Raw genomic sequence first — 23945 nt, 5'->3', positions numbered from 1 at the left:
GTATGCTTGCTTTTTAAAGCTGATTTTGAATGTTTTTCTAGTATGTGTCTGGGGAGTGGCGGGGGCACTAGGTGTAAGAAAAAAAAACTGTGCCCGCAGTGGTGCAGAATTTGAACTATAGCTTTGGAAAGCCACTGTTGCCAACATGAATACTGGTTTTAGAAGGATTCCCACCCACCGCCCACCCCAGTCTCCTCCCCATCCCCCACATAAAATCTTAAGAAGTTTAGATAAAATTAAGCTTGATGATTGTAAACCTTCTACTTCTTTCCAGGTGTTGGGTTAAAAAATAACCTCTGTATATACGGCCTCTTTTTTTCCCCTAATATTTTACAGGGGGCAGGAGAAAGAGTGAGCCGTTGTATCTGTGTGTCTGGGCAGGTGGTGGTGATAGAATGTTTAACGTGCCGCCTTGTCAGTCTGCCCTGTTCATCTCACCTACAGCAGCAAAGCTTTTCATCTATGTGCAAATGGATGCCTCTCAGGAGCTAAGCTATATCCATAACTTTAGGAAATGTATCATCTTTGAAGAGGGATTCAAGGACAATGACAAAGATGATAAAAGGGCTGAATAATATCAAAAGATATTAGATTTAAGAAGAATACCATAGGGATTCCCCTATCTGAACTCTCGGGCAGTGATCTGACAGGAACTTACCTGCCCTGAATTCCTCCCAGCATAGATACTTTAAGAAATGATCAAAGATTTCCTTGAAAATTTGCAAGACAACACTTGTAAATAACAGGCTCTTTTCTACTGTGCATTTGGAAGCAGCCTTGTGTGTGGTGAAGTAGGAGGCTCTGAAGTCAGGGGATTCAAATTCTTGCTCACTCCTTACTGCTGTCAAGTCACAACCTTGCTAAGCTTTAGCTTCCTCCTCTCTATAAACCAGAATAATAGTCTTACTGCATAGGGCTGTTGTACACAGAAGTAATAAGCATGCAATAATCACAGACTCCTACTGTTCTTGTACTTAAATTTTTATCATTGCTCTTTCCTCCTGGAAGGAGAGCCTCACTCCTGGCCCTTCTCCCCTTCCCTGCTCTGCACTGTCTTCCGTCTCTGAGTCTGGAGGGTCCTGATTCATGTGAACATGCGTACTGGTTGATTCTTTCAGTTTCCTTGAAACTAAAGCATCTGCATGTGAACAACAACAACAAAATAATGTTTATAGGGCAGATCATTTATTTTGCTTAACTGTCATATATTAAAGCAAATTAATCAAAATTGTATGTCGCAATATTTCTAGACAAAATCATACCGAGAAAAAATGTTATTTAAGCAAAGTATACATTCTATTAACAATCCACAGGTTTCGCTCTCCCCATGACCTTTAGCAACTCAGCAATGGAAATATTGGAAGGAGATAAACACACCAGTGATGATGAGATGATGGAATATTCCATGTCCTTCCTGGTTCCTGCTTTGCAAAGAGGGAGAGGGGGAGAGAGAGAGAGAGAGAGAGAGAGAGAAAGAAACATGGCCTCAAGGGATAGAATCGTGATGTGGTCTGGCACACAGAGGTGTGCTGTCCACCCTGAAATGACCAGCTAAGCTGTTGGAGGTTAAGATAGAGAAGTTAAGAAGGGCCCTTTACACATACTCCCAAGCAACACATTTTGTAATTAAGTTAAAAGAGGATGAAGGGGCCACGAGGTTACATCTCTTGCTTAGAAATGTTGACTGACCTAATCTTGAAGAGCACTATTTGAGTCATTCATTCATTTAACCAATAATCGTTTGGATACCCAATGTGCACCAGACACTGTTCTGGACACTGGAGAGCAAATAGGACCAAGCCCCTATTCTCATGGAACTTGCAGTCCAGTGGGGAAATCAACGTGTTAGGGGAAACTCTGTCTGAAACCGCCCACACTGGCCAGGCACCACAGTAACCATTTGCATGAGTTATTTCACGACAGGAGGTCCTGGTAAGGAACACAGAACTAACAAGTCACCACCAACCAGAAGAATTCGGGAAAGATCAAAAGGAAATGCCAGTCCACATGTCCTACCCACCTCCCAGAATCCTCCTCACTGGAATCCATCTTGGCTGAGCCATGGCCTGTGCCACCAGAAAGGGCCCTGAGTCAGAATGATTGGCCAGAGACAACCCGGAAACTAATCCCATCACCATAAAACCCGAGACTGCAAGCCACGTGGCAGAACAGTCCTCCTGGGTTCCCTCACCCTCCTGCTCTCCTCCCGGGCGCCCCTTCCCCATAAAGTCTCTTGCTTTGTCAGCACGTGTGTCTCCTTGGACAGTTCGTTTCCCAGTGTTAGGCAGGAGCCCCCTCTCAGGCCCTGGAAGGGCTTCCCCTTCCGGAAACAAATGCAGAAAAAAATCCACAGGAATTCACGGCAGAACCAACCTTCTGGTGGCATGAGAAGGCCCTGAGGGTGGCCTTGGTGGCTGATGGCTCATAATCACCCTGCTTAATATTCACTCAGAGACTTAGGTGTGTTTTCATGCTATTATACTAATTACCAAGGCAGTAACTTCCAGTTCAAGCCATGAGGAGTTTTGAACTCTCAAAAATGATTGACATGGCTTTGGAGATCTATTTTTGTCCTGCTTTCTCAAGTTCATATCCTTTGTGGTAGCCAGCAGGGAAAATACCACTCTGCCACAAGTGTAATTTTATAAGCTCTATGTTATCTGTGATACTTGGGCTGTTGTGATACAGACGCGCTGAGATGCAAACCTTTGATTTACCTAATGTAATTTTGTGCTTTAAGTATCAAGGTTACCTACCTAGGGCTTTACTCTTTGATACAGTTAACTGTTTTTGTATGCCTTCTTAAGTTTTAATGTAAATGTTAATGAGTCAGAAATCTTGCATGAGACCAAAACCTGGATAATATTATATGTGCTGGTGAAGCCATGAGAATGACCTTCAGATTTCTGTGGGTAGGTGGTTTGTAAAGGAGAAGGGTTAGTTTTAACCTTAACCCCCCTACAACCCTTATGGAAAACATGTGGTAAATTAAGTAGGGCGTGTTAGGTGTTGCATTTCAGCTATGGAGTGATATCTAATACTGAGTCAGCATTTGTTGTTAACTGGACGTACTGTATTAAGCAATTAAGAACAAGTCTTCTCTTAAAACCCCCCCCCACAGATAATTCATTAATTTACAACAGGAAAAAAAAAATGGTAACTTTATTGTGGGGAGACCTGACAGGTACCACCATCACCGATGAACCTGATATCCTCAGTGACAGTGGTTATTGACCGCCATGAAGTTCTGCCTGAGATGTGTGGAAAGTGCACAGACTCATGTGGGTAATAGTCCCACCAAAGACTGGTTAACCTGAATCTAATCATGAGGAAACGAGCAGACAAATCCAGATCATGGAACATTCTGTTAGGCAATTGGCTTGCACTCTTCAAAAATGTCAGTGTTATGAAAGACAAAAAAAAAAAAAAAAAGTGGGTAAATGCTCCAAATTAAAAGAAAAAGAGACCTGGCAGCTGAGAGGTAGGGTGCTGAAAGAAACTGAAGGAAAGGACAATAGAGGGAAGGGGAGGGGAGGAAGGAAAAAAATATCTATAAAAGACATTTGGGGGAAATTGGAGAAATTTGAATATAATTTTTTGATTTATCCTTTTGGTGTTAAATTCCTTGAATCTGATCAGTTTGAAGGAGGATGTCTTTGCTCTTAGAGATACGTGCTGAAATATTTTAGGTGTGAAATGTCCTGAAGTCTGCAACTTTCAAGTGGCTCAAGACAAAAGTAAATACACAGAGAGAGAAATAAACATGGCAAAATATTAATTGGTGAGTCTAGACATAGGGAACGTGTGTGTTCATTGTGTTATTCTTTCAACTTGTCTGTTTAAAGTTTGCAGAATAAAAAAGGGGGAGACAAGGGAAATCTATTTGAGGGAAATTGTTATAGAAATCCAGATCAAAAACAAGAAGTAAGAAAACATACGTGCACACAACTTAGCTGTGATGCCTCGGAGGAATAAAGCCCAGGACAGTGGATGGACTCTGGAGTGGGAGTCACAAGGGTTGTGTTCTGGTGTGTCCTGGGCCATTGCCTGCCCTGTGATCATGGGCAGTTTGCCTGACTCTCTGTATTCATTTCCTAGGGCTACCATGACAAGTGCCACAAACTACGTGGCTTAAAGCAACAGAACTGGAGGCTGAAGTCTGAAATCAAGGTGTCAGCAGGGTCAGGCTCCCTCTGAAATTCAGAGGGGAACATCCTTCCTCACCTCTTGCTCGGTTCCGGGGGGTGACCAGCAGTCCTTGGCACTCTCGGCTCACAGCTGCAGCACTTCAGTCCCTCTCTCCGTCTGTTACATGGTGTCCTTCCCTTGTGTGTCCGTCCCAGTATCCCTCCTCCTCTAGTAAGGACAGCAGTTGTATTGGATTAGGGCCACCCTGATGACCTCATCTGGGGCTTGATTACATCTGCAGAGACCCTGTTTCCAAATAAGGTTGCATTCACAAGTGCTGGGGATTAGGGCTTCGACACATCTTTTCAGGGGATACAGTACCAGCCATAACACTCTCCATCCTTGTTTTTCTAACTCCCAGCAGGTTGGGGGCTGTGGTAGAGCTGGTCAACCAGAAAGCACCCTGAGGTCCCTTCAGCTCAGAGAGTCTGAGGCTCTGAGTGTCCACCGTTCTAAGTGCAGAATTAGTCATCCTTGGGCAGCTAAGGAGCCCAAGAGAGACATGATGAGAAGGAGGTTCCAGGTCATTACAAAACAGACAAGAAACGTGGCCTTTGGAAACGCGGTTCGTGTACATTCTCGGTACAGCAGCCTGTTTTATTTTGCTCTTCACAGCCACCCTTTGTGTTCTCATTTTTATTTGTTGAATGATTGTTGGTCAAAAGTTTTCTAAGCTGAATTCCCATCCTGTTACCCTGTTAAAATTACATAAAATGAGATGCTAGAGTTAAAAAAAAATAACTGTCACATCACAACTGATTTTAGATGTTGGCTAGGCTGCCAGCTGGAGCAGATTAACAAGGAATATCAAGACTCCTCTCTCTGTCTTTGTCCTTCAGGCTAAAAAAAGGCAAGATAAGAAGAGAGGACGCTCTGTAATGAATAAGGGTGGCCATGCCTCCTGCTGCGTCAGCCCTGGGTATCTGGAGGAGGAGACCCTTTGAGGCCCTGGGGGTGCGTTGTGGGGTGTGGGGAGGGATAATTGCAAGTGGAGGGGTGAGGGCGGCATAAATGGAGATGAGAACTGTCCACACTCTCTCCTGATGTCCCTGTGCTTCAAAGAGAAAACTGTGTCACAGCCAGGGAATGGGGAAGGCACTGATCACTGAGTTGAAAGAGGACATTTTCCCAGAGTTCTAGGCCCACAGTCCTCAATGTGACGTGTGTACAGAGATGCATCTGCCTCCCTCCTGCGTCTCCCTCCACGTGACCTAAGGTGGACACCAGATGTGTAAACCAGGACAGGGCAGTGTCCTGTCTGGAAATCTCTGACTTGTGGGCAGGAAACAAAAACCTCAGCAAAATGGAATCTTCTCCAAAGTTAAATAATGCTATTTTTCCTGGCTTTCAGAAATTATTTAGATAAACAATGGGCAATTTAGTTATAACGTTGTCATTATGAAAGCCTGTTGTGTCACTTGCTGCCACGCTAGGTAAAAACACTGGGAGCTCACACTGTGTCATTATTATTCTGGTCTTTCCTTGCCATTCCTTCAGCAACGGGAGTTATGGATTTGTCAGCATTTCCATTATTACCTCTTATTTTCAAGGCTTCTGTCTTAGTTGCTGAAATTGCATTGTACTGGATGGAAGCCTAGAGGTAATTTCCTTTAGTGTTATAGCAACTGCATTCTTTTATGGTTGTGTGTGACTGTGCAAGTGATTTCAATATCTTTTTATTAAGAAATTAATTCATGCGTAAGTCTCAACTCCTTTTTTTTTTTTAATGCATATAGCTCTTATCCAAGATTGAGGTATGAATCATGTGAAGTAAACATTTACGAACGGTTCACAACTCAAGAAAGGCACTGCCTTGGTAGCAACAAAACCAAGCATGGCAAGGAAGTAATGAGATCAATGTGGTGATTATCAGTCATAGTTCTTTATGGTCATACATTGTGTATCTCTGAGATTTACAATACAAAACAGAGGAAAGAGCAGATATGGTCTTTAAATTGCAAATTTATTTTTTTTAATTTTTAAATTTTTAAAAAATTATTTATTTTATTGGCTGCACTGGGTCTTCATTGCTGCATGCTGCACGCGGGCTTTCTGTAGTTGCAGAGAGCAGAGGCTACTCTTTATTATAGTGTGCAGGCTTCTTATTGCGGTGGCTTCTCTTGTTGCAGAGCATGGGCTCTAGGCACGTGGGCTTCAGCAGTTGTGGCACATGGACTCAATAGTTGTGGCTCATGGGCTCTAGAGCACAGGCTCAGTAGTTGTGGTGCACGGGCTTAGTTGTTCAACAGCATGTGGGATCTTCCCAGACCAGGGCTCAAACCCATGTCCCCTGCATTGGCGGGCAGATTCTTAACCACTGCACCACCAGGGAAGCCCTGCAAATTGAAATTATATAAATTATACTTGTTATAGACATTGGGGTCTTTCTCATCAAATCTTAGAGTTTCAGTATCTGACAAAGACCTTAGATCTTCTTTTATCCATCAGTTGTGGATACTTATTCCATCAATTCCACATTCCCTCTTCTGCTCTTCCAATAATAGATCAGTTATCTATTGCTGTGTAATGAACAATCCCCAAACTTGTTTTTTGGTTAAGAAAATGATCACTGAGTAGTTTGCAATTATGGATGTTGACAATTTGAACTGAGCTCAGCTAGGTGGTTCTTCTGCTGGTCCTCCCTGGGCTCACTTACGCGGTCACAGTCAGCTGGCGGTTCAGCCGAAAGCTGATTGAATGTAGACAGCCTCATCGCGTGTCTGGTGGTTGGCTAGGGTGCAGAGGCAACTGTGCTGTGTGTCTGCAGCGTCCAACAGGCTACCCCAGGCTTTTCACTGGCCACTGGTTTCCAAAAGCAGCAAAAGAGAGCAGATTCCAATTTGCAAACTCTTCTCAAGCCTCTGTTTGTGTCGCCCTTGCTAATGTGTTATTGGCCAAAGCAAACCACATGGCCAGCCTCAAGTGCAAGGAGGTGAAGAGATAAAACTCCATCTGTTGATGGGAGGGACAACATAAAGGGAAGTAGGCATCCATTTGTTTTTTATTTGGAAGCTGGTGTGCCATCCTGATAGTTTCAGCTGAGATCTCCCTATTCAGTCTTGCCTGAGAAGAAACAGAAGGGGAGATAATTATGGGTTGCTGTGCATATGACCCAAAAACCTCCTAACAGCAGTGACAATTCATCCTAAAGAAAGAGAGAGGCAAGTCCAAGATTGTCCAAGGTCATTAAATCAGTGATGGAGGTAGCTACACCTCAGCACAGCCTTTATCTGTCCCTCAGATGGCCCAACCCTGCCCCCATGATCTGTACCCAAGACCTGGAGTAGAGGCTGCAATTAAAAGAACAAAACAGAGTTTCAGTGAAATTTCTAGGGAAGAAGTGGGGATTTAGAGGATGAAGGGAGTTTCCTCATTTGGGCGGGTGGTATTGGGCTGAACCCAGTCTGCTTCTGGAACAGAGTTGATGTGGAAGAAGAAATTGGCCTGGAACAGGCAACCAGGCTATTGACACAGGCTTTGATGGAATGTGCAGGAGGAACTCATAGCCTCATCAGGTCAAAGCAGGAGAGAGGATTTACTCCCAAGACCACACAAGACACATTCTCCCAGACGAACTGGAGGACATTGAGGGAATGCAGTACTTATATTCAAGTATAAATCATAGCTCCTGTGTTTAAGCCAGTATGTGAGTATGTATGTGTTACTCCGTGATGATGTATAACCCGTAACTTACAAGCAACAAGTGCTAGAGAAGGGGATCTGGGAGCCCTTGATCAGAGAGAGACTTCAGGGAAGGGATAAGACCAAAGGTAAATCTGCAGATATGAGAGGACTCAAGCGAGGATTAAGATGGAGAATATTCCAAAGAGTAATCAAAGTAATCTACCAATGAGGGTAGTTAATACTTTACTGAGAAACCCACTCTTTTACTGAAAGCTACTTTGTCTTAGATCAGTTATCTATTACTGTGTAACAAACAATCCCCAAACGTGTGGTGGAGACATGAGAGAAATTGCAGGATCAGAGGAATTTGGGAGGAAGAATTTTCCCATAAGCCCTTAGAATTTCAATATTTAGAATCACTAGGGAAATCAAGTTACTTTAGCAGTGGCATTGATGAACTACTGCCAGAGAATAAATGAGTGGGGCATGGGGCGTGTGTGTGTGTGTGTGTGTGTGTGTGTGTGTGTGTGTGTGTTTGGAATCTCAGTCTTTATTGGCTGCAAGGCTTAACACACTCAGGCCCAGTGCCAGGGCTCAGATCTTGTTGAAAACAGCAAAGTCGATGCTCTGCATGTATGGGGGCAAGAGGAAGCAGAAAGCACATAGAAGTCTTAGGCAAAATGATGAATAACGTACACCCCATTTATTATTATGTATTTATTTATACACTATCTTTTTCAGAAGAAAGTTAGAGTGACTTAAATGAATACATTCATATATTATATATTACACACCTATAACTTATAGGCATAAATTTTAAATAAGGATGAAAAGTTTTGCATAAATTTTTTCCTGCATTATTATATTAATAGCTTTGCACTTGTGGGGAGAATAGAATGGTACTTCCATCCGATCTACATAAAAAAAAAAAAAGCAGGTGTCTGATTGTTGTTCAAGTTGGGGGTCTTCTGAGTCACCACCTACTGTGCTTCAGGTTTGGAATGAATTCTACAACCTCACGCAGTTTGGGTTAAGGAATAGGCTTTATTGGGAAAGGAAAAACCTATAAGGCAGATTACACAGAAAGAGAGGACTGGGTTCCCTGTACCTCCCATGGTCCCACAGAGAGACAGGCAAGGGTGCTTTGCAGGAAATGTGGTGTGGGTTTATGTTCCAATAGAGGAACAGTACCTCTCTTTATTCTGTCTTTTCTGTAAAGCAAGTATAAGAAAGCTGACTTGTCAGTGGGGGAATACGCAGGCAGTTTGATCCAGGCAGTCTGGATTGGGGGCCCAGCTGTTTGCAGGGGTTGCTGGGAAAGCCAGTGGCCAGGCTCCATAGGATGCTGCAGGGGAAGACACTACCAGCCCCGTGGGAAGCCGAGCTTGGCTGCAGCACTTCTGCTGGGAGAAAGAGGTCTCTGGGGCCTGCTAGCCCCTTGGCCAGGCAACCAGAGTGAGCTGCAGTGGTTATTTTCTTTCTCGGGCTGTTTTGCTTATCACACTATGCTTGGTGAGCAGTCTGCAGTCAGGAGGCCTGAAATCTGCTATGGTGGCCTTACAAAAGTCCCGTCACCTGTCTGACCCTAATTAGAGGTTCTGGTACTTATCCTACGTTGTAGCTTGTTAGATAATCAATGAGACTGACCAGAAGAGAAACAACTAAAATGGAAGGCTGGCAATACAGCCCGCAATATTTTGCAGCACTCTGATTTTAGAATTGAAAGGTAAATCATACAAGTGAATGTGGTGATTTATCCAAAGTGTGCCTTCCAAAACACAGCCCAGTAGCCACTATACATTCAGCCCATTCTTCCAAGCCTCCTAATCCTAGAACTCAGCATAATTAAAAAAACTGATTCTTAGAATAGTGAGCTGGGGGCATTTCAACATCCCTGATCATCAGAAAGGAGGAATATGGACCAAAACCCAGGAGAGAAAAATAAGCCAAATATTTCAATCAAAAACCAAAATAATAATAATAATAATTATAGATGGTTGTGGCAGACACTGTTGGCCGGTCACCCAGGCAGCCCCTTCCTCCTTGCTAATAGAACCTCCGTTTTACTTGAGCCTTCAAGGGCACTTCCACAGCCTTTCAGTAGATCTTTGTTATCCTAAGCCAATCATGGTGATTCCACAGGCTTGTGATGTGATTCCGGCCAAAGAGTTGTGAAAGAAGGTCTTCAGGGGACTCAGAGGAAAGGGTCTCCTTGTTCTTGAAGAAGGGTGGCTGCTGAGAGGTGTGAAGGGTGTGCTGCCTTCAGAATTCCTGCCAACATCCCGTCCTCTGAACGCTGAGGCTGCCTGCTCTTATGGGGTCTCCCAGATTGCTCCCTCTCTCCCGTCAGAATGACTCTCCTCCAGTGTGCCCCATCGCGCCGGACCTCAGGACGCATTCCAGCTTGCATTATGTAAACTCTGTGGTGAAGGAAAGACCACTGCGCTCTGGAGCCCTGCTACCTGGGGGTACCTCCAAGTCCCTGGCTATCTATTAGGATGCCTTTATCCCACTATCCCATAATAACTGGATAATTACATCCAGTTACTTGGCTTTCTCCATTTTACTGGGCCCCACCTCAGGCCCATGTCTGATCACCACTGTCTCCTCAACACCTAACAAAGTTCTTGGCATCATAAGCACCCAGTAAAGGTTTCCTGAATGAGTCAGAGAGGAAACTAATTTATTCCAGTTGCCTTTATTCCAAATGACACGACCTTGGGAAAGTGATGTAACTTGTGTGTGCCTTTATTTCCTTACCTGTAAATTGAGGTGATGATGTCTGTTTGTAAAAGTTATTGAGATAATGCATTTTTTAAAAAACTATAAACACTGGGGAGGAGGAGGGAGAGTGAGGGAGGTTCCGTGTCACATGAGCAGGGAGGAACACGTCAAGTAATAATCATACTATTAATAATAACTAGAACTTTTTCAATAGCTGCCACATACTAAGTATTTTATACCATTATCTCATTAATTATTTCCAACTCTTTGAGGAAGGGATTACTGTACCCACCATAAAGATAACAAAACTGAAACCCAGGGAGTAAAGTACTAGCCAGGTGGCAGAGCTGGGATCTCAGGGTGTGCCTTAGAGCCTAAGTGTTGGCATTTCGGTGCCCATCTCAAGGACGAGCTGATAGCTGGCTCCAGGGATGCATCAAGCTGAAGACCCGGTCCAGGCTGTCCTCCTTTGACACCTGTTCTTAATAACTTGGAAGAGAGCAGGCACAGTGGGTGCTTCAAAGACCAGAGGCGGAAAGCAGAGCAGAAGTCCAAAGGAGCTGGTACAGAGCGGGAGGAAGGAACTGGGATTTGGTTTGGGGACATACAAACCAAACTAGCCACAGGGAGCTAATCCACAGCAAAGGCAGAGAGGTCAGGAGAGAAAGGACAGCTGAGAGGCTGAAAAGCAGCTGGGCGGACTGCTGCACGGAACGGAGATGCTGCTCTGTAACATGATGAGGCAACAGCAAGGCCAAAGCTATTCTGGGCGGCACTCACTGGAGCTATGAAGGATGGAGAGGGCCTGCTCCCTGCCTCCTGTTTACAGAGGTGAGTCCCTATCACAGGCCCAGTGCGTGCGTGTGGTACACACACACACACACGCACACGCACATGCACACACTTTAACACTGACCCCTGTGGCCCCCATGAAGCACACACATATATCCACACACACACTTTGGTACTGACCCCATGACATGCACACACACTTTAATGCTGGCCCCCGTGACCCCCTTGAAACACACACACACTCTTTGGTATTGACCACCATTACACACACACACACACACACATTTTGATACTGAGCCCCATCACACCCCATGAATCTTTTCAACTTTCTTCCTTTCCAGGTTTTGCCTATGTATTTCCTAATGTTTCTAAGAGAAGTTGTGTGGCTATTACATTTGTAGAATGTGGAGTATAGTCTGGAGTAGATGGGGAGGCAGAGAGTAAGTAAGTGAATGAAGTAGCGCTCAACCACGCTGATGAGCTGGTCCCAAATTCCAGAAGCTCTGTCTTTGGTCAGAAGTTCTGATCCTTCTTCTAGTCCATTCAGAGGCAATGCAGCTTAGTGGTTAAAGGTAGAGGAGCCTCCCCCTTTCACTACCTATGTAAATAGATTCTACCACATCTCAGTCTATTTCCTCAACTGCAAAGTGGCGATAGTATTCATACCTCCTCAAGGTTAAGTAAGTGCAGGACTGCTCCTGTGTAGAGTCAGTCCTTGGTAAGTGGACATGATCACCTCCCCGAAAATCTATCCAGTGGCTGATAGTGGCGTGCTCGCAATCTATCTGTAGGCTTCTTGTTCAGATGCCTTTGGATTTTGATAAGCCAGGCTTTGCAGAGATTAACAGATTGAAACCCAGAGTGAAAAAGAGCCAGTGTGAGGGCTTTCTTCCAGAGCTGGAGTAAAGCCATCCCAATTCTTGGCAAGCTGCTTAAGTGGGCTCAGGGATATATCGGCGTTAGAGCCATGCGTACCTTTGTGCACCTCTGGACCTGGCACCATTGGGAAGGTCCTCACATGTGGGTACCTGGGTAGGCAAAGCTTCCTGGTGATTCTGCCCGTCCCAAACCTTGCTACCTACCATGCCTCCTGGGGGCTTAAGAGACCTACTCACATGTGATGAAGCATAGGTATCAATTCATCAAGACTGTGGTCCTGGCTAGGACAAGGGGTGAGGGTCCCTGAGAGTTTCATCTTTCTTCCTCTCTTTTAGGGGGCTTATAGAATGCCTGCCAGAAGTGAAAGATGGTTCTGGACACTCTTGGCTGGCTGATTCCCAGGAGGGGGAAAGGAACATTGCTGGCTTTCCAGTGGGACGGGCCCTCTGGGGTCATTGAGTTCAGTCTCTCAAAGGCTCAAGAGCCAACAATGCTCGTCTGCAATCCCTTGTCAGAGTAAGTTGTAGGTGAGCTCACCACCACCCCCAGACCTGTCAGCCAGGGCTCTCCACTCCCAAGCTCTGGGGGAACAGGGAGAATGCAGGAATGTGAGAGAGACAAGCCATAGGGAATCATTTCTTTATCAAACCCAAGCAAGGAAAATCAGAGAGTGGCAAGTTGTATGCCATTATCTTCTATCTGCAGAACTAACTAAGCAAAATTATGAACAGGCCAAGACTGACTTTTCTCCTGATACATGAACCTGAATGTGTTCTTGTAGTATTTGATTTATTCAATTAATAAAATGCTTACATGCTGTTTTTCCTTTATAATAAGCAGATAAATTTCTCCATTAAATGTCCTAAATGACTGTGCTTTTGAACTGAGTGTGACTCTCTGTGGGTGATATTTGTGCGTTTTGGTATGTGAATCATTTGACAGCCCTTTTAAAAGTGTTTATTGATAAGGATTATACTGGTATCTCTCAATAGAGAAGGAGGGTATGGCCTCCCCTCCACTTACCCCTTACTTCATCCAGCAGGCCTGCTTGAGAAGCTGATCTGGTAGATCCTTCTTTGAGAACTTTGCTTTGCTTAGTTTTACCTGACAGAGATGTTGAAATGTTTGGCCAGTTTCCAAGAAGACCAGTGGGGAAGACAGAATTACTGCTGCTCAGATGCAGGATAAGGAGGCATCTAGGTGTGTCTATGAGCTGTGCAACCCCAAGCAAGTCATGCAACCTCTGGATATCAGCTCCCTTATTTCAGCAATGGGAATATTCGTAGCGTCTTTACCTGCCTTATATGGTTGTCGTAGGGGTGAAAGGGCACAATGTACGATAAAGGGCTTTGCAGAGGCAGCAAGCCAAGGAGTAATTATTATACTCTTATGGCTGTCTGTCCTCAACTAGGATCAGTCTGGAGAATTTTATTTCCCCAGATGAAAACTTCTTTGCTTCCAAGTCAAAATGGTTAAATTTCATCAAGGACTGTGGGATAAAGGCATCGATCTTCCGCTCTCACTGACAATGGAACAGTATCTCTTGGAGACAAGTCTGAATGTTATCTGTGTCCCACTAGTACTAAAAACTTTTCTAGACATTATGTCCTTGGATTTGAAAATCATTACCTAAAAAACTCTTTCTGCTGCAGTTCTGCAGAGCTATTGTGCACCCACACAGAGCTGGCCAGCATGGAGCTCAGACACAAGAGCTCCATGGAATTTCAGACACAAGACTCGCTTGTGGTTGAAGAATATTTCGGGAAAGATGCAAGGACTTCAGGGGATGGAGCTGAGAGGACTTCACTATACTGACCAGTTTATTCATAGAGTCATAAATACTAAATTTGGAAAGCTGTCTGGGCCAAACTCTTCATTTTAAGACCAGAAAATATGGCTCAAAATAGGTTATAGGCTAAGCAGTTACTTTGGGAAAACTTCGTTTTTTCTGATTTCCAGGACAATGTTCTTTCCATTACATCCTTAATAATATGAACAGCATCAACAACCACCACAACAGCTACTGTTTATTGAATAATGAGTACGTGTTAGACATTGTGCTAAGCTATTTATATACATTCGCCCATTTAACTCCTGCAACAAACCAATAAGGCAGATATTGTTCCCATTTTATAGATGAGGAAAATGAAGCACAGAAATGTTAATTACTTGCCCAAGGTCAGGGTACTGATATTTATATCAGTCCACAGTATAGAGAACAAGAAGGGGTATACGTGTCAAGGGGGATGCTATTGTTTACATACAACAGAGTGTCTACGTTTTTTTTTAAATTTAGAGATAAAAATTACTCCTTAGCCCAAATATCAAGGGCCTTAGAAAACATACTCTGAATTGAACTGTCACACAAAACTTAACCTGCAGTGCAGCCTGACTTTATATTGACAGGAATTAACTAGAAATGAGGGTGTGGCACTTCCCCATTCTTCCGCATGCCAGGCTTTTAGAATTCAGATACAAGATGAGTCATAAGAGAAATGTGCAGGCTTTGGCCACAATGGAAATATTCATTTTCCCAATTGCTCAGCAGCAAAACATTGAGGCCAACTCTTTGTGTGTGCTAGGAATGTTAAAAGCATTTTTCAGTCTTAGTGCTGCTTTTAAAAATAATTAAGCAAACTTCTGTTGCCCCCTGCTGTGGTTCCATTCTAAACATCTACACTCAGGCTCTTTCTCCTCTTGCTTTTTTGGGAATTATGATGAGAAACTCACTAGGCCTACAATTGTCAGTTGCCACAATAAATTTGCCTGCTCCTTAATCTTCATTTTGTATTTTTCCAACTTTCATTAAAAAACATAACTCCTCTATAGTCTTTCCTCACCCTGGCACAAGTCATAGAACTTGAATTTTAAAACTCTGAACAGGTATTTATGTTAACTCAAAAGATCAAAGAACACTTTTCAGAAATTCTGTCTTTCCTAAAATGTTAACTTTACATTAAACAATGCTATGAACGAATGTCCTAAAAAACACCAGAATGAGTTCTTGAAATTTCTCCAGTACAAAATAAAAGTATAATAAGAGAGAAGGAGAGAGAACAGCAGTGTTTGAAATTAGCCAAGGCTCTTCAAGTCCAAATAGAAACTGGATGAAACTTGATGGAAGTAAAAGAAAACAATCTTATGAAAATAATCCCGTAGTTGATTATTAGCTGTTATTAGAATACAGTGTAAAACACTGATGGGAAAGAAGTTCATGATGTTTATTTAACAGGACATTTAAAGAGGAGAATGAACTGGGATAACTGGGGTCTACACCGGCACACTTGCTTTCTTTGTCTCTTCTATCCTTTTTTCCATGTGTTCATATATCTATTCATGCCCAGTCTTGCAGCACTTAGGGACTCGAGTCCCTACTACATGCTAGGACTTCAGGATCCAAAACTTAAACTGTCATGGTGTATGCCCTTGAGATGCCCTGTCAATTGGCAGAAACAGACACTACATGAACCACTATAGTATGATGTAATCCCTGCCACAATGGAGACGGGTACAAAATGGAATGGGGCTCAGGCTGTGTACCTTTGGGCAACTGGGGATGGATTTACTGAGGAGGAGACACTTGGATGCGAATCAGTGGTTAACCAGCCAGGAAGAGAATGGGGAAGGAGCCTTCCAGACAAGGAAACAGTGGGTGCCAGAAAGACCGTGATTAGTTTAAATGGTGGTATCGGTACTGGGGAAACAGAGGAAGGAAGGCTGAACCAGTAGGCTGGGGTTAGAGTTTGAAGGACTTTTTATTCTAGAGTAGGAATTGGGAGCTGTAGGTAACTAGGAGCTGGAGAATATCAAGAGAAGGCCTGGCCTGCTCAGATATATGTTAGAAAGATAACTTGGCTAGAAATACCAAGTAACTGGAAAGGAGAGAAGGCTGGAGGCAGAGACCAATGAGGATGACAGGGTTACAGGGCTAACCCAGTGTTAGGGTGCTTCAAGAGACATAGAACCAACAGGATATGTGTGTGGGGTGTGTGTGTGTGTGTGTGTGTGTGTGTGTGTGTGTGTGTAAAGACACTTATAAGGAACTGAGAGCTAGGACAGCCAGTGATGTAAGTCCCAGTTTAAAGGCAAGAGAAGACCAATGTCCCAGCTCATAGATAGTCAGGCAGAGAGAGAATTCTGTTCCTCTGCTCTCTCTTCTCTTCAGGCCGCCAGCAGTTTGCATGAGGCCCACCCACCACAGGGAAGGCAATCTGTTTTACTCAGTCTACCAATTCAAACGTGAATCTCATCCAGACACACCCTCACAGACACACTCAGAAATAATATTTAACCAAATATCTAGGCATCCCATGGCCCAGTCAAATTGACACAGAAAATCAACCATCACCCCCAGCCACCCACTGCCCACTCACTAGTCTCCTGGCCCCTCCACAACCCTGGCCCTGTCTACTTCCAGAGTGATCTTCCCCAGACACCAATCTGGGTCTGCCCCTGTCCTCATGAAGTCCTCCACAGGCTCCCCTGCCTGCAGGTTACAAGGTGAGCTCTCGGGCAGGGGCAGAGGCAAGGGCGGGGCAGGGGGAGGCCTGTGCTGATGAGGAGCCTGCCTCGCCAGTCCGCATAGTTCAGTTTGTCCTCATCCCACATCCTAGCCACACTCTCTGGGTTACTCCAGAATGGGCTCTGTGCACTCTCCTCCTGTCCACTGGCATCGCCCTATGCCTGAATACTTCTAGCCCGGCCTTCCTCTCTCCTCCCCGTGCCCTCCCTGCTCCTAGTTAATCTCTAAGGCCATTCTTCTTTTCTAGAAAGCCTTCCCTGACTTTGCCTCCCTTCCCGATCTAGGTTAAGAACCATGCCCATATGTTCCAAAGCATCTTTTTGCGTGCCCCTATATGGCTTTGGTCCCACTGTAATGTGATAGTGACAGAAACTGCTCATCATTATTGAATATCCACCATGCATTACCTCATATAATTCTTATAACAATCTTTGGTGGTAACTTTTATGATGAACCCCATTAAGCTCATGAGAAAACTAAAGCTCAGAGAGGTAAAGTAACTTGCCCAAGGCCACAGCTAGTCACTAGAAGAGGCTATTCAAAGCTAGGTAGTTGGACTCCTAAACCTGGCCTCTTGACCACTGCACTACACAGCTTGAGTTTCTTTGCCCTAGATCACGTGCAATTTAACGATAGGAATGCTCCTTGTCTTTGTATCCACATTACCTAGCACAATGCCTGGCGTATAGAAAAAAAGTTTGTCGAATGAATACAAAAAGATAGGGAGCAAAAGGGAGATGAGAAGTTATGCAGAGCAGTCGTGGAGTACTCCTTTCTGGATTTTAGCTAAGTGGAGAGAAAGAAAAAGAACCAGTAAGGTAATAGCCAGAGGGATACACAAAATGGAGGGACGTGTGTGTGTGTGTGTGTGTGTGTGTGTGTAGATGGAAGGGACTGACACTTCTAGCCTAAAGAAAAGGAGCCAGTGAAAACGGAAAGACTGAAGACAGAGAAGCGTGACGGAGCATATTCCCAGCGCTCGCACGAGGAGATGAGGTTAACAGAGAGCTTGGATGAAGTGAGTCAGCCTTGGGGGATCGCAGGCATATTCTAAGTTCAAACTTTTACCTCATATATTTCTCCAAGGATGGATCTCCTCAAGCCTTCCATTTAGAAAATGTTTTAAAAATATTTGTTATGCTTGCTTAAAAGAATAAAATAAAATCGTATTAATCTAATTAATTTGTCTTATCCACATTCGCAGCTGCACTAAAGGTCAGGTCTGAAACGTGCTAAGTAACACGACAAGGCAGGGCACAGAACATGAAGGTGCCCAAGGAAGCAGATCGTCCAAAACACTCATAATGCAGAGGGAACCGAGGCCCAGAGAGGACAGGTAAGTGACCTGGAACTGCACAGCTGCTGAGGGCCAGCAGAGTCGTACCTGGGCCCTGAGTCTTCAGACTCAGGCAGGGGCTCGTGAACCTCACCGTTAGTCACTTGGCATCAGAAGCTGCACCCCAAAGGCGAGTCAGGTAGACCAGAGACGACGCTTACCTTTGCAAATGACATGGAATCCTCTTATGAGGATTAAGAGAGAGTGTCTGTGAAACACCGCATGTATTACCAGACGTGTAACAGGTGTTCAAAAGGTGACTGTCCGCGGTGGGGCTCGACACTGACTACCCCCAGCAAAGGTGTGTGATTGCGCATGCGTGTTCGCCTGCGACAAGCCAAGAGTTCCCCAGGCGGCTTCCACCGCATTCCATTCAGACCCAGAGGAAAAAGTAAGTGTAGCAGTGGTTGACTTAGTGAGTGCAACCTGAAATAGGAACGTTTCGATATCCTTCCTGGGAACAGCTATACGCCTGATTTTGCTGACAAAATCCATCATCTGCGTGTCTGCAGGACCAGGGCTCAGATCCTAGATGAAGATGGGTATTTCTCCGCGTGCAGTCTGAGGCCCGCTGAGAAACATCACCCTGGACCCGGCAAATTCACCAGATTCAGAAACGTTCCCGTGCCCTGCCCCCCCCCGCCCCATGTCCCCAGCTTGTGGGAGGCCTTGGAGAGGCAGGTTGGCTGGCTCCGCACGCCTCAGTCCCTGTGTTCTCCACCACGGCCTTATGCAGCCTCCCCAGCTGGGCAGGAAGAGAGGCCACTGTGAGGGGGTCAGGTGAACGCCCTCGCTTGGAGGCCAAGCAGGAGAGGCTGGGGCTTCACTAATATAAGAGGTTTGAGCATATGTTTTTTCAGACCCCTTGGGTCCTAACATGGGGAGCTCTAAGGACGGCCTGTGTTCCCTTCGGCCTCCACAGCCACCCTTTGTTCGCTGTCCTCACCGCACTCCGTCCCCTCCTGTGCCCAGCCTGCCGAGGGAGCCTTATATGAGCCACTGCAGCTGGACTAGACTCCTCTGTGTGCTACAGGACATGCTCCAGGCTACCATCTTCCGCCTATTTCAAACCATCTCTGGTCCAGGACTTCCTACCCTCAGCCCTGTTGACGTCATTCCCAGATTCTTCTTTCTTTATGGATTTCATTTAGCAGCATCTTTGGACCAACTCCCTCAGCACCATGCTGACAGTCTAAGGGCAATGGAGGTCTACTCTTGGCCAGACTTCAGGGGAGGGGTTTCAGATAAGGTCTATGTTCTTTTCTGCAGCAGACACTGCTTTGCCTTCACCCCAGCCCAACCGCAGTATGCCTTGGACCCTAAAGTTCCCGTATATGCATCTTTGTGCCTGAGGACCTTTGCCTCCAGCTTTGCTCAGAAGGGCCACTGCCCCCAGAGCAGTTCTCAGTGAAGACTGATGGAAGGCGGTGCACAGACACCCAGCTCCCTCCTCCCGCAGGTTGTGGGCTTCTGAGGAGGGTGTTCCTCACCATGGTTTCCCCACGGGTCAAGGTCTAGTCACCCACACATTATTGGCTGCTGTCTCTTTTCTGTCACTTTCCCATTCCCCTGCCAGTGGTCCCTGTGTCTCCCAAATAAATGACTTGCGCTCAAATCTCTGTCTCAGAGTCTGCTTCTGGGAGAAACCCAACTAAGACATTTTCAGAATTCTTTCCTTGGTGGAGACTTGAAAACAGAACAGACTAGAGAGTAAGGCATAAGCACATAACATTTAAGGAGGCCCTCCCTCTCAGGGTCCTGCAAGTGGTGACCCTGCACTCGCATGGCCCCAAGAGGGAGGGTCTCCTTAAATGTGAGCCCCGGGCAGCTTACTGGCCTCACCATAGTTGCAGTCCTGCTTGGGAAGGTATAGGAAGTGGCATCCAGAGCTAACTCCTATTGTCTATAACACTCTCCCCAGTCTAGAGTTCTTTAATCATCTCATACCCGTGTGTTTGTTGTTTACAGAATCATCTTCCATTTTTAAATATACTCTCTGAGAGGGCCTGTGATGATTTGAATTGTTGTTAGATTACTCAGTATGGACCATATATTTAAAAAGCCAACACTATTACCTTCATTCATCTGTTCTTTCATTCATTTTCATAAATATTTAAGGAATACCTAGAATGGGTGTTAAAGATATAGTGATGCTGAAGGTGCCCTGGGAACACAGACATGGATACCATTCCCACCTCTGATTCAAGGGCCATGTCGTTATCAGCATTATTATTTTAAAGCACACATTTGGACACGGTACCCATGGATTTGGTCCTTCCGATGACTTGCATTTCCTTAGGGAGGCATCAGTGATGATAGTGCCCGCTCCTCGGCCCTTCCCAGGTGTTATCTCCTGTCACTCTCTCTACTTCCCATGTGTTCTAGCCACATAGGATTATTTGCGGGGCTCTTTCTTTACTCTGTGACTTTGCTTAGTCCCTCTGGAATGCTGCTGTATCTTTCCAGATTCAGGAGAAATGGCACTACTTCCATGAAAATTTTAGGATTCTTCCTGAAGAATTAACTATCCTGATAACACTTTTACACCTCTATTATAGCATTTACTGTATTTCATAGTTTAATTTTTACACATTTGCTTCCAGAGCTACACTAGAGGCGCCCTCAAAGCTTCTCTTCTCTGACTACTTCCTCACACCTAGTATGGAAACCCTCTCAGACCCGTACTAAATACATGTGAAGGGATCCATGTGATTCCTTTGGGAACCGAAAATCTGTTAGGATAAGCCCTCCACAAAATTATTTTGTAAGTCAGACAATCATCATTCATTTTTTAAATAAATATTTTAAGAAGAACTTGTGCATAAAGATTTACATTCCTCAGCAGGAACACAATTCATAGGGATTCCTAAGAAGTATTAATTAGAAATAGGTTTGGGTGTAAAAAACAAAACAAAACCAAACAAAAAATTCCCATATAACAGAGGCTTAAATAAGATAGAAGTTTATTTTTCACTCATGTAGAAGTGTCCAGAGGCAGGATCCAGGGCTGATGTGGTCAAACCATGATCCTCAAGGACTCAGGCTCATTTTACCTTGCTTTTTTGCCATCTGACATGGCCATTGCATCTATTTTTCAGCCAGCTTGAAGGAAGAAGAGCCAGAGCAGGACATAACTGCTCCACCCTGACCCCATCCACCCCCTGACACTTTTTGGAAGTTGCACGTAACACCTCCACGTGTCTTCCATTGGTCAGAACTTAGTCACATGACCATACCTAGCAGCAAGGGCAGCTGGAAAATGTAGTCTTTATTCTGAGGTGGCCAAAATATTGTGACTATAAAGTAGCAGAAGAGTAAGAGTTCCATTACTCAGGAAGAATGGCAGAAATGGATTTAAGGCAGACAATTAGCAGGCTCTGCTCTGGCCCAACTTACATATCCTGGACCTTATTTATTTAGGCAGATATAAGCTACTGCCAAATATATTATACCCAGTACCATTTCTGCAGCTAGTCCACCAAAATAATACATTTCATGTGAAAAAATGTACTCTGCATTTGGTCTTCTAGAATAAACTTGGCACTTAGTTAATAATAATAATTAAGAAAGACAACCTGAGAGGGCAGGGAGTGGGTGAAATGGGTGAAGACACTCAAAAGGTACAAATTTCCAGTTATGAAATGAATGAATCATGGAGATGTAACGTACAGCATGGTGACTATAGTTAATATTGTATTATTGTACGTAATATTGTATTGCATATTTGAAAGTAGCTAAGAGAGTAGATCTTGAAAGTTCGCATCCTGAGAAAAATTTTTGTAACTATGTATGTTGATGAAATTAATTGGAGTTATTGTACTGTTAAGAAAAAAATGTTGCCTGCCATTCCAATTCTAGAAGGATTAGGCCATTAACCACTGCAGTCACCCATTGACAGCGTGCCCTGAAGGGAAGTCATGGTGGAGAGAAACAGGAAACGTTCTGTGCTTTGGATATACTTGCCCCAAGAATTCCCTAGTGGTCCAGTGGTTAGAACTCTGCGCTTCCACTGCTGGGGGCACAGGTTTTATCCCTGTTCATGGAATAAACATCCTGCAAGCTGCGTGGCACGGCTAAAAAAAAAAAAAAAAAAAAAAGAAAGTCATGGATATACTTGCCCCTAAATAGTTAAGATTCCTGTCTAAGGAAAAATTTCAAATGACCCCAGATTCTTGCATCTTCCTGTACATAGGAAAGCACTAAAATCATTAACTTGAGATGTCTCTTCTTAGCAATTAGCAGTAATCTTTTGATGCTTGACTACATGCTTTTCCCAGCAAAAAAAAAGTTCATATATGTCTTGGCTTCTTTCTTGATGCTTTGAAACAGTTCCGCGGAGCTTTCTGAGAGGCTATCTCCTGTGCTATAGTTCTCAGTAAGGTACTCAGATAAAACTTAACTCACAACTTTCACGTTGTGCAATTTTCTTTCCATTGACAGTGGTGATCATTTTGCAATATATGACAAGTATCAAATCATTACGCAGTATATCTGAAACTAATATAATGTTATGTCAACTATAGCTTAATATTAGAAAAAAATTTAAACATACAAAAAAAAAGGACCGCCTTAAATTGCTTTGGACACTGCACTTTCCTGATTAACCTGAAATACATCCTCCATAAGGATTAGTTTTGTTATTCAGAAGGTAGAACTTGATACACATGTTCCACTGAAATGAAGCACTTGGAGCTACATTACCAGTGATTTTGTTATTGTTTTTAGTGGCAGTAGATCAGAATTTTAGGTCAAAAGAGTTAGGCCACAATAAGCCAGCAACCTCAAGTTGGGTGGGAGTTATAAATCCCCTCCTCCAACATCTGTTTCTCCTATAGGGAAGAATAATACCTTCCTCTCAAAGATTTGATGACCATTAAATGAAAAAGATACATATGTGAAAAGGCTTTCAAATTTTCTGTTTTTTTAAAATGTTAATCCCAAATTCCTAATTTATCCCCACCCCCTCAATTTTCAAAATACACCACTGTTTTAAAATTTTTTGGCAGTGAGCAGATATCAAACCATTTGAGGCAAAAGAGAAAGTAAAACACAATAAATAACAGTTGTGCTAGAGCTAACAGAGCTTTAAAAATAGAAGGACTACTCACATATTGTTTGAATCTCAGGGCTGGACAACTTGCCCAGAGCAGACAACCTCCACATGCCAGGCCACCAGCCAGAGTTCCTAGGCTTTCTCCCCCACTCCACCCCTTCTGGAGAGGGTCTGCATCACCTCCCACCCTGGAGGGAAGAGAAGAGAAGGGAAAGCCAGTAGGCACTGGGCCATCAGCCTCTGGCTAAGTGACCCGGAGCTGGATGTGGATTGTGGAAACTGAGGCTGGGACAGGAAAGTTCCTGCCCTGGCTGATGTGTCAAGTTGTAGAATCCTGGAGAAAGCCTCAGGCCCCAAATTAGGAAGTGCTTGTACAAGTAAAGGGGTCACACACCAAGAGCTGGGAATTGAAGAGAGAGACAAAATCAAAGCAAAAGCAGTCGGAGAACAAGAACATGAGAAGGTAAGTGGGAGAGGCTGGTTCTAAGGAGTCTCCTCAAATAACCTTAGGGCCTACAGAGTACCTAGCAGAGACCTGGCTTACAAAACCAACTGGCCAATGTGAAAAAAGCCTCAAAGGAAAAGTTGACCTACCTTGAGACCCCATTCTTTCCCCATAATTCTATTACTGAAAGCAGGACTTGCTGCTACAGTGGAACAACCTCTTTTTACGGATGCTGTTGGTTTTCAGTCTATGTATGATTTACATACGGCGCAAATGCATCCCAGAAGTGGGGGAACAACAGGGACCTGAAATCTAGCCCACTCATGATTCACCAGGACATGCTCAAGTGTGGGGCTGCATCTGCCCAGAGGGAAGAATGAGC

General features: G+C 44.3%; 1 long non-coding RNA gene across 2 annotated transcripts in view; it reads left to right on the top strand.

The window, feature by feature from the left end:
- The window catches only part of LOC130853844 (uncharacterized), a 31314-nt gene extending 11645 nt beyond the window's left edge, over window positions 1–19669 (top strand). Inside the window, exons 4-5 of one of the 2 annotated variants that reach the window (XR_009053891.1) lie at window positions 17934–18065; window positions 18988–19669. This is a non-coding gene — a long non-coding RNA (uncharacterized LOC130853844). Of the gene's footprint in view, window positions 1–17933; window positions 18066–18577 lie in introns of both variants that reach the window. The other variant, XR_009053889.1, reaches the window with a different exon arrangement.
- The last annotated feature ends 4276 nt before the right edge of the window (window positions 19670–23945 follow it).

Source organism: Hippopotamus amphibius, chromosome 5 (assembly GCF_030028045.1).
Source record: "Hippopotamus amphibius kiboko isolate mHipAmp2 chromosome 5, mHipAmp2.hap2, whole genome shotgun sequence".
Classification (NCBI taxonomy): domain Eukaryota; kingdom Metazoa; phylum Chordata; class Mammalia; order Artiodactyla; family Hippopotamidae; genus Hippopotamus; species Hippopotamus amphibius.
The sequence above is the reverse complement of the archived record's forward strand: the minus strand, read 5'-3'. Positions and strand labels throughout refer to the sequence as shown.